The sequence below is a fragment of the Physeter macrocephalus genome, chromosome 11 (assembly GCF_002837175.3).
Source record: "Physeter macrocephalus isolate SW-GA chromosome 11, ASM283717v5, whole genome shotgun sequence".
NCBI lineage: Eukaryota > Metazoa > Chordata > Mammalia > Artiodactyla > Physeteridae > Physeter > Physeter macrocephalus.
In genome coordinates this window covers 7,426,310-7,438,060 of record NC_041224.1, presented here as the reverse complement: position 1 = coordinate 7,438,060, position 11,751 = coordinate 7,426,310, and the positions used below count along the sequence as shown (strand labels likewise).

Below are 11,751 nucleotides of genomic sequence, written 5' to 3'. Positions count from 1 at the left end.
AGCGGCCATGGCTCACGGGCCCAGCCGCTCCGCGGCATGTGGGATCCTCCCGGACCGGGACACGAACCCGCGTCCCCCGCATCGGCAGGTGGACTCTCAACCACTGCGCCACCAGGGAAGCCCTTTTTTTCTGGTTTTAAAATAGACATATAATCATTGTTGAAAATTTAGAGGACCCAAATTTTAAAAACCTAAAATACCACTTCTTAGAGATACATTATGGTATTGAAGCAGGTTTTTATGTGTATTCTCCTTTTTTCATATTTTATCCTTGATATTTTTCTGTGCATTAAATACTTTTTGAAAACATAATTTTTATTTTTGCAAAAATTCTATCCTGTGGATGTGCTATTTCCATTTTTGTAGTATTACAAATCACCCTGTCCTGAACATAACGATGTTAAGCACCATGGTATGTAATCTTTGTGCCTGTCCTAACTGCTTGCTTAGGTGAAGCTCCGTCGTGTGGAATTACTGAACAAAAGTTTATACATGTTTTAAATGTGTATTGTCAAAATGCCCTCCAGAAAAGTGGAGACGATGAATACTGTCACCAGCAGTGTCTGAAATTACCTTCGTTTCCTATAGGGATACTCACTCTTTTCTTATTGATTTGTAAGAGCTCTTGTTATACTTGAGATATTGGATCTATTCCCAGCACACATGTTGAAAGTATGGGCTTCACCCTTCTCAAAGTAAAGGTCCATGCCTTATCACATGAGATTCTCACAGTGTCAAGTTCCATGACTTGTCCACAGAAACACCCAATCAATATCCACAGGATATAAAGGGATGACATCTGCCATTAAGAAGCATATGTTGTAGCCCAAGGAATTTAAACAGATGCAAAAACCAAAGCGAAACAAATGCTATAATGGAGGCATCAAATACTGTGGGATCAAAGAGGAAAGTGTGATCCATTCCAACTAGGAGAACTGGGAGGTCCAATTTCATTTGGGTCTCGAGTATGATTTTTTAACCAGAGAAGGAGACATTCTAGGCTGAAGGGTCAGCATAAATACAGCACGTGGCATGACGATGCCTGGTGTGTTTGAGAGAGAGAGGGGGGTTCACGCCTCCCAGTGCTAAGAGGACCTTGAAGGCTACAGGGCTTTATGCAGACAGTAGGACCAAGTGGAGAACACTCTGCCCTGACCTGTGTTTGGGGAGGGTGGTGCTGGCAGCTGTGTGGATGAGAGAAGGGAGAAGAGAGAGACCGCTAACTTGCTTTAAAGGAAGCTTTGTGGGACTTCAGACCAAGATGGCAGCATGGGAGGGAAATTCAGAAATTTTGTTTCTGAGCCACTTAGTTTGGTGGCTAGGGGACAGTGTGTGTGGCGGGGCTCCTTTCCAAGGGGCTGTAAGAGGGCAGGGCTGTCTCTCTACAGCGTCACAAACCTTTTTCTTGAGATGGACAAGTTGAAATGTCTGTAAGGGAGACACCAGAGCTGGCCTTGTTACAAGTTACCCTGTTAATTTTTTCAAGTTCTTTCCACATACGGGAAAAAGAGAATCATTCAAATGGAAATCATTGCTGTAAAATAACAACAAAATTAAAAGAATAGGCAAATACGGTTTCACCTGGCTGCCTGACGAAATGGGTTGAAATGCCAAGGAGCTAAAAGCAGTTGTTCTATTATTAATGGCACAGTCCATAATACTCAGAAAAATACCATTTTCAGGTTTAAATTTTAGTGAAGACTTTTTAATGTTTAGGCTCTAAAGAAGAGCCTCTTTTTTTTTTTGGAGATGATGTGATTGAAATGACAAAGTGGTAAGTTATGAATTTCAAACAAGGGCACTTCTGTCCTCGACCCTGAGGAACAGTCCAGAATGTCCCTAGATCTAGAAAAATGTGTTGTTTGTATGGACTTCAGGCATTTCTTTAGGCACCCTTCTTCCAAACCCCCAGGGACACTGGCTCAAAGTGTCTCCTCTGGCCTCTGTCTCCCCCCTCACCCCAGAGGGGCTGAGAAATACAGTCACGGCAAGACGTAACTGACACTCAAGGCCGCTGTGCGCCAACCTGGGGAGCTGGCCTTTTCTGGGGTTGGGACCCCCGTCGCTAGGAAGGTGGCGTCCCAGGTGGCCTCTCTTCGCCAGAGGCCCCCTTATCTCCCTCCTCCCTTGCTGCTGTGTCTCCATCCTGGAATCTCTTCTTCTCCCCTCCCCCCGCAGCGTGTAGTGGGCAGGGACAGGGAAGTGGGTCTGGGGTCAGAGGGCTGGGATTGGGACCTACCATTGTCACGCCACTTACTGAACCTCCCCCGCTTCCGGAACCTTGAACTGCAAAATGGGATCCGACAACGTGCCTCATGCGTTCACAGTTAAACCCACCGATGGCTGCAGCGCTGGGCACAGAAGAGGCGGGCGGGCGGTGTGGCCCCCGTTCCCAGTCCCTGCGGGGCAGGTAATTACCCCGTCGTCTGAACTTCTAGGGGACGTTCAGTTTGCACTCCCGCATTGCCGAGCACCATCCCTGTGGGCAGAAACACCCCGTGCTGCCCCCGGCCCCCACCTGGTCGTCTCCCCAGCTCCCAGCTGACGCCTGAGCTCCCTGAGGCTCTGCAGAGACCTTTTGCTTCTGGATGACAGATGACTCTCTTCTCCTCTGGCCCAGGGAGGGGGACCTCCGCTTAATGTTACCGAATGTGGTGAGTATTCAGATGTAGCGACCAAAGCCACTGCCTGGGTCAATTATTTTCCAGGATTCTCGTGTCTTCCCTTCTCTCCTATCCTTTCTTCATAGCCAGCAGGGGCGGAAATTCCCTGATTCATCTGTGCACTTCGAGGAGAAGGCAAACGATGGACACGCTGCGGTTCGTGGAATAAGTAGCTCTCGTAAAGCCAGACTAAGCGCGGTGATTGGCAATACGGATTTCCCGTCCGAGTCCTTAGACTCTGTTCCGTCAGCACGTTCGGGCTCTGTGTCCAGAGATACATCAAATGAACAGCACCACCTCCAGCCCCACTCAGGGCGTGGGCCGGGCCCCGGTTTGTCTCGGAAGGTCAGGCTGAGGGATGCAGGAGCCGGCTCCGGATGGACGTGTGTGGTCGGAGAGGTGCCCGCCGGCTTCCTGCTGCCTTGAGGACAGAGCCTAGCACCCAGTGGTCCCCAGGCCTGCCTCCCGCCTGCATCTAAGTCCCTGCCCTCCACAGGGCTTTGCACACAGCAACCTCCCTCTCTGCCCAGCAGGCCAGCCTCCGAGGGACCACAGGTACCTCTGAGAACTCCCAGGGGACTGGCCAGCCTGGCTGGGCAGCTGATGGTGGTGGACGGAGGGGAGAGGTAGACAGGGAGTCAAACACAGCTTGCAAATTTTTTTAAAATAAATTTATTTTTTTATTTATTTTTGGCCGCATTGGGTCTTCGTTGCTGCGTGCGGGCTTTCTCTAGTTGCGGCGAGCGGGGGCTACTCTTCATGGCGGAGCGCGGGCTTCTCATTGCGGTGGCTTCTCTTGTTGCGGAGCACGGGCTCTAGGTGCTGGGGCTTCAGTACTGGTGGCACGTGGTGTGGCGTGAGGGCTCAGTAGTTGTGGCACACGGGCTTAGTTGCTCCGTGGCATGTGGGATCTTCCAGGACCAGGGCTTGAACCCGCGTCCCCTGCATTGGCAGGTGGATTCTTAACCACTGCGCCACCAGGGAAGCCTCAGTTTGCAAATTCTTAAACAAGAAAATCTGCTATAAAATAGCCCTGCCTGGCTCTAAAACAAGCCCCTGTGTAGCTCATTCTGGAATCTGTAAGATATCAAGAGCCCCAGGAGGGGGTGGACAGGTGCGTGGGCGCTGCCTCCCCTTGGGCTACCTGCCCACGTGCCCCGTCTCCCTGGAGGGTAAGGCTGGGCTCCTGCCTGGCTCTAAAACAAGCCCCTGTGTAGCTGGAATTTGTAAGATATCAAGAGCCCCAGGAGGGGGTGGACAGGTGTGTGGGCGCTGCCTCCCCTTGGGCTACCTGCCCACGTGCCCCGTCTCCCTGGAGGGTAAGGCTGGGCTCTGAGCGCACTGTGTGGAGGCCCCAGCCCTCCCACCTTCCTGCCTTATAGCTCATTCTGGAATCTGTAAGATATCAAGAGCCCCAGGAGGGGGTGGACAGGTGCGTGGGCGCTGCCTCCCCTTGGGCTACCTGCCCACGTGCCCCGTCTCCCTGGAGGGTAAGGCTGGGCTCTGAGCGCACTGTGTGGAGGCCCCAGCCCTCCCACCTTCCTGCCTTACGGGATTCTGTGCTAAGTTGTTGGCTCCATTGTCCAGAGTGTCACGTGCTTTCCTTTGCTTTGAGATGAAATGATGCTACAGGACGCACAGAGCAACACACGTCGTATTGGAAAAGCCACTTGTGACTCGGAGGGTTCAGGTTTGAGGTACCCACTTAATAAGTGACTTGGGAAGCTCACCTTGGACCTCCTGGGCCCTTGCAGGTTCTGCTACAACCCCGTCCGCGGGATCCAAGGCCACAAGGGCAGCCTCTAAGCAGGAATATTCTTAGTGTCTCTGGCTGAGGTGCCAGAAGACCCCCTTCCCCTTGCACCACGTGCTCCACCGTCACAGCTACTTGGTCGACAGGTGACATCTGGGCAGAGACTTGGAGGCAGGGAGACGTGTGGATATCTGGAGACGCTTTCCAGGAGAGGAATAGCCAGTGCAGAGGCTACGGTGGGAGTGAGCTGACCCGGTGGAGAAGTGGCTGGTGGGGAGCTGGGGAGTGAGCCAGAGGGGCGGCGGGGTCCCACCTCGGGGCGCCTGAGGGCCATCGGAGCGCCACCTGCTTTTACTGGGAGGAAGGGAGTGGGTGGAAATCACTGGGGGGTCGGAGCAGAGGAGAGGGTGATGCCCTGAAGACAGACGTGTGGCCTGTGTGCACATTCACACAGCAAGGTGAGCGCACCCAGGTCTCAGCGTGAGCCAGTCTGAGTCGCAGGACTGCCATCCAGCAGATGTGGCAGCTAAGTGCTAGTGAAGGTCACTACTTGGGCACTTAGACAACGGTGGGACTGAGGTCACAGGTGAGACAAGGCTGACGGCAGAGAATCCAAGGCACAGATCCACTTCCAAACTGCAGACGGCCAGGGTGGGAGACCCAGGCGCCCAGGGTTTTCCCCGGGAAGTGCTGGGCGCCCAGCCCTCCTGTCCGGCCCAGACTTGCACCTCCTAAACCACGCCCTTGACATTCATGGCCATATAACTTCCTTGTTCCTGATGGCAGTAGTCTGTTCAGTTAACCTTTGGCTTCCTTTTTTCCTGGTACTTTTATACATCTGGTTCTGGTAAAATAAAAAGATTCACTCCATTTACAACTGTACTTCCTGTTCTGGCCTGGGCTTCCCTCCCCCCACTCCAGCTGAGGTGGACATGACAGAGCCCCTCCCGCAGAGACCCTCCAGGGGCGGGACAGCGCCCGCTGTGTCCCCCGGGACATCAGAGACTGCCCCTCCCTGGGGCCGGCCACCGCACCCCCTTGGAAGTCATCACTTAGGAAGGGACTTTCCAGGGCACCACACTGCAGCATAGGGTCCTCTCCCAGGCTTTACCGGGACCCCAGGTGGAACCAGGATGCCTCCTGAGAATGTGGGTTCTTGGTCCTGTGTGGGTTTTACACGGGTCCCCCTTTATCCACTGGGGATACGGTCCATGACCCCCAGTGGAGGCCTGAAACCATAGATAGTACTCAACTCCATAGACACTGTGCTTTTTCCTATACTTACCCACTACGATGAAGTTTAATGTATAAATATGCACAGAGATTAACAAATATAGCTAAAAGTAAAACAGAACCTTTTTTTTTTTTTTTTTTTTTTTTTTTTTGGGGGTACGCGGGCCTCCCCCTGCCAGCGGCCACGGCTCACGGGCTCAGCCGCTCCACGGCATGTGGGATCCTCCCGGACCGGGGCGCGAACCCAGTTCCCCTGCATCGGCAGGTGGACGCGCAACTACTGCGCCACCAGGGAAGCCCTAGAACCAGTTTAATAATACAACATCTTATTGTAAAAATGTCGTGCCTTCTCCATCTTAACTAAGCATTTATCGCCCACTGTGACCGTAACTTTTGCAGTCTGAGGTGCGCCCGCGAACCAACACGAGCTCTCCCTAACCCTCCTGCACAGCTTCACGGAGAGGAGATGTGTTCTGAGCATAGATCTTAGCGGCCTCAGCGAGATTGCATCACAGCCCTCAGGATGGCATGCAACTTAAAACATGTGACTTGTTTATTTCTGGAATTTGCCATTTAATATTTTCTTTTTAAATTTTAAAAAATTTTTATTTTATATGGGAGCATAGTTGATTAACAGTGTTTTGTTAGTCGTACACCTGAAACTAACACAACATTGTTAATCATTTAATATTTTCAGACCACGGTTGAGCGCAGGTAACTAAAGCCTCGGAAGGTGAAACCATGGATAAGGGGGAACGACTGTACTTACTGTTTCCTACCGGCTGCCACATTTGCTTGTGTTCGAGCAAGATGCAAACTCTTCAGTACAGGGAAGCCTCTGACCCACAAAGCTCACAGAGTCTGTATGTAGAAGAACAGGAAGAAGGATGCCAGAAGAAGGAGGGCCCCGCAAGGCCCGGGGAGGCCGCTCAGTGCCCAGGGGCCAGGGCCGGGAATTAGGACAGGGGCTCCGGGGCGCCCGAGCTCGAGGGACACCCAGAGAAGGCCCCCCACCCCGGCCACCGGGGCCAGCCTCGGCCTCCTTCGGGTCTCCCGGTCACGTGCTCCAGCAGGATTCCTGCAGATGCGGCGGTGGAGCCCGACCCGCACACACGCTGACCCCTGACCCCTGACCCCAGCGCTGACCTGCCCGTGAGTCTGAGCCCTGCCTGCGCCCTCCCAGCCCTCCCCGCCCCTAGAGAGGACGGCACCTGTCACACAGGAGGAGGCCACCCTGAAACACCATAACTCACAGAGCCGCCCACGCACAGGGCTCCGGACCCGCGGGCCCTCGTGGATACAAAGGGGCAGTGCACACAGATGCACACACACACCCTGCACACCCCACACTGTACACACCCCACACTATGCACACTGTACACACTACACACTGTACACACTATGCACGCTGTACACACTGTACACACTGCACACTGTACACACTGTGCACACTATACATACTATGCACACTGTACACACTATATACACTATGCACACTGTACACACTGTACACACTGTACACACTATGCACACTGTACACACTATATACACTATACACACTGTACACACCACACTATGCACACTGTATACACTGTACACACTATATACACTATGCACACTGTATACACTGTACACACTATATACACTATGCACACTGTACACGCTGTACACACTACACACTGCACACTGTACACACTATGCACACTGTACACACTGTACACACTGTATACACTGTACACACTGCACACTGTGCACACTGTACACACTATATACACTATACACACTGTACACACCACACTGCACACTGTACACACTGTACACACTGTACACACTATATACACTATGCACACTGTACACACTACACACTGTGCACACTGTACACTGTACACACTGTATACACTGTACACACTATACACACTGTACACTATACACACTATGCACACTGTACACACTGTACACACTGTACACACTATCCACACTGTACACACTATATACACTATGCACACTGTACACACTACACACTGTGCACACTGTACACTGTACACACTGTATACACTGTACACACTATACACACTGTACACTATACACACTATGCACACTGTACACACTATATACACTATACACACTGTACACACCACACTATGCACACTCTACACACTGTACACACTATACACACTATATACACTATGCACACTGTACACTGTACACACTCTACACACTGTGCACACTGTACACACTACACACTGTACACACTATGCACACTTTACACACTGTACACACTCTACACACTGTGCACACTGTACACACTACACACTGTACACACTATACACACTACACTATACACACTGCACATATACACTATACACACTGTACACACCACACTATGCACACTCTACACACTGTACACACTATACACACTATGCACACTGTACACACTATATACACTATGCACACTGTACACACTGTACACACTGTACACACTATACACACTGTACACAATATGCACACTGTACACACTGTACACACTATACACACTGTATACACTGTACACATTGTACACAGTATACACACTACACACTATACACACTGTACACACTATATACACTATACACACTGTACACACTGTACACACTATGCACACTGTACACACTGTACGCACTGTACACACTATACACACTGTACACACTATACACACTATGCACACTGTACACACTATACACACTATACACACTGTACGCACTGTACACACTGTACACACTATACACACTATGCACACTGTACACACTGTACACACTATACACACTATATACACACACACCACACTATAAACACGTCACACACACTACCCTCTGCACACACATTCCACACAGATACACACACGTACAGTCTGAACAGACACATGCCGATCCACACACACACACAAATATCCATGTCCAAAAACATGACAGCAAAGCAAAAAGATCAAAATATTCAGATTGACTAGTGTTCAAAGAAATACAGTTTTTTAAGAAATATGCAATTGGCCACATTAAACAAAGTGCTGCTCTGGTGTTGAGAGCACAGGCTCTGGTGTCAGGCTGGCCGGCACGAGGTGTCACCTCCCTGCTCGGTGACAGCGGGCAGGTGAGTGAACCTCTGTCCCTCCTTCAGCCCCTCTGGGATGAGGGCCTGACAGCACCGACTTCAGAGCTGGGGTGTGAGGCTTTAATAAGCAAAAGTATGTGAGGTGCTGAGAACAGAGCCTGCCACGGGGGGAGGACCACACACGTCCCTCTGTTGTCACCACGGTAACCGTTAACGGCTGATGTGGACCAGGGGCCCAGTCTGAGCCCCTCATCCCTACTGGTGGGGACGTCTCTCTGGAAGGTGACATTAAGACACATCAAATCCTGAAAAACCGTTCCACCACGTGACCCAGTGCCTCCTTTACCCTGAGGACACAGCGGAGAGGTGCCCACAGACTTGTGTTTAAGGAGGTTCCCTCAGCACTGCTAGTGGCAAGAGAAGGAAAAACACAGACTGCCTGAAGCTCCTACACCAGGAGGTGTGTCATGGGCCACCCGCCTGGCGCCCAAGCAGGGACCTTGACATCACCCTTTGTTCCTTCCTCACATCCAGTCCTTGGCCAGGTTCTGTCATTTCCGCCTCTTCCCTAGGGATCTGACCACTTCCCAGATTCACCCGTGCATGGCTGGGCTGGAGCAGGACGTCCTCAGAGCCACACCCTGGCCACTGAGGATGCCCAGTACACGCGGGGTGATGCTCTGTCCTCTCCCCCCGCGCTCACCACCTTGGCAATGACTGGATCCCCACTTCCTTCTCCCCCACCAGGTGGTGAGTCCCCCCAAGGGCCGGGCTGGCTGTCTCACTGAAATTTGTGTCTCCAAAGCCTGGGACAGCGCCTGGCACACTCCATGTTTCCTGACTGAGGAACAAGCCAGTGAAAGAAGTCATGTGATTCAGCCTTCAAGCCATATTCTCAACAAATCCATATGGCAAAATGCTCACCATACAATATTAGATGAGGAAAAAGCCTACAAAACTGGATCTGTAGCATGACGTTAGCCTCATTATATAGAGATATATGTGTAAAAACCCAGACAAAAGGCATTAAATTGTTAGCCGTGGTTATTCCTGGACATTTTAATTTATATATATATATATATATATATATATGCATGTCTTTTCCAGGTATTTTGCAAAAACCTTTATAATCATGAAAACAATGGGAAAATAGATGGATACAGCAACGGATCCAGAATTTGGGGCATTAACCATAATCGGAGTCCAGGATCTGGATGGTTGAGGCAGCCTGCGAAACGTCCACATTTGAACTTGCCCACAATGTCTGTCTATTAAAGCATCATTTCCAGAGCAGCTCTGTACAATCACTGGTGATTCTGCTAATAACAGGCTCCTTCCTTTCTCGTGGGACCCATTAGGCTGAGCGCATCAGAGGTGACAGGTAGTGGTTTCAGAAAGATAACAGAAATGTTTTTCTTCTTCCTAACAGAAAATGTCAGGGTAAATGAGTTTTTTTTTTTTTTTTTTCCTAAGTCATCATACTACACATTCAGGGGAATGTGGTCAGAGGCTCTTACAGGAGGACTTGTTTCTATGTCTATGTCTTTGTTTGCAGTAACTGTTGCAAGGTACCAAGGTGACAGCCCCACAGTCGGGCCATCGGAGCATCTCTAGGCCAGACCTCCCCGGGCTTGGGAATCTGCACAGTCCCAGGGACGCAGCACATGGAGAGGTGGCCCTTGGATGGACCCAGGGAGGATGGAACCTCGTGGGAGGGACATTGGTGGAACTTGGCACTGTGGTTTCAAGTCTTGATCTGGACCCTGGATTTCTTCTATTGCCAGATTGCTCAGGACCTTGGTTTTTCCATCAGTCAAATTGGAATGTGTGTGCATCTCTGTGAGACGGTTGTGAGAAGTAGTGAAATGTACAGCACTGCCTTTGGGGATACGTCCTCCCGACCTTCTGCCCACAAGTCTGTCCTGAGAAGATCACCAAATGAGGAATGGAATGGAGAGAAGGAGGGCTGTTCAGCCTGGAGAAGAGGTTTTTTTTGTTTTAAAAGGACAGGAGATTGGGGCATAAAAAGCTTCATATGTATATATGTATGCAGGATAGATTTGTCTCACGTGGCGTCCCAGAGCAGAACTGGAGCCCGGGGTGCAAGTAATAGAAAGTAAGATTTCTGCCTCCCTTAAAAAAGAACCTTCTAGGACCTCCCTGGTAGTGCAGGGGTTAAGAATCCGCCTGCCAGTGCAGGAGACACGGGTTTGAGCCCTGGTCCAGGAAGATCCCACATGCCACGGAGCAACTAAATCCATGCGCCACAACTACTGAGCCTGCGCTCTAGAGCCCGTGAGCCACAACTACCGAGCCCACGCGCCGCAACTACTGAAGCCCGCACGCCTAGAGGCCGTGCTCCACAACAAGAGAAGCCACCACAGTGAGAAGCCCATATACACACACACCACACTATAAACACGTCACACACACTACCCTCTGCACACACATTCCACACAGATACACACACGTACAGTCTGAACAGACACATGCCGATCCACACACACACACAAATATCCATGTCCAAAAACATGACAGCAAAGCAAAAAGATCAAAATATTCAGATTGACTAGTGTTCAAAGAAATACAGTTTTTTAAGAAATATGCAATTGGCCACATTAAACAAAGTGCTGCTCTGGTGTTGAGAGCACAGGCTCTGGTGTCAGGCTGGCCGGCACGAGGTGTCACCTCCCTGCTCGGTGACAGCGGGCAGGTGAGTGAACCTCTGTCCCTCCTTCAGCCCCTCTGGGATGAGGGCCTGACAGCACCGACTTCAGAGCTGGGGTGTGAGGCTTTAATAAGCAAAAGTATGTGAGGTGCTGAGAACAGAGCCTGCCACGGGGGGAGGACCACACACGTCCCTCTGTGTCACCACGGTAACCGTTAACGGCTGATGTGGACCAGGGGCCCAGTCTGAGCCCCTCATCCCTACTGGTGGGGACGTCTCTCTGGAAGGTGACATTAAGACACATCAAATCCTGAAAAACCGTTCCACCACGTGACCCAGTGCCTCCTTTA

The 11,751-nt window shown here is 51.0% G+C and overlaps 1 protein-coding gene across 25 annotated transcripts in view; it reads left to right on the top strand.

Annotated features, from left to right (window-relative positions):
* Positions 1-3,311, top strand: part of ZNF438 (zinc finger protein 438) — a 222,298-nt gene extending 218,987 nt beyond the window's left edge. For 24 of the 25 annotated variants that reach the window (XR_003681733.1, XR_003681745.1, XR_003681746.1 and 21 more), the window contains 2 exons: positions 2,439-2,654; positions 2,750-3,311. The gene's annotated coding sequence lies outside the window, so the exon portion shown is untranslated. The remainder of the gene's footprint in view (positions 1-2,438; positions 2,655-2,749) is intronic. The other variant, XR_003681731.1, reaches the window with a different exon arrangement.
* The last annotated feature ends 8,440 nt before the right edge of the window (positions 3,312-11,751 follow it).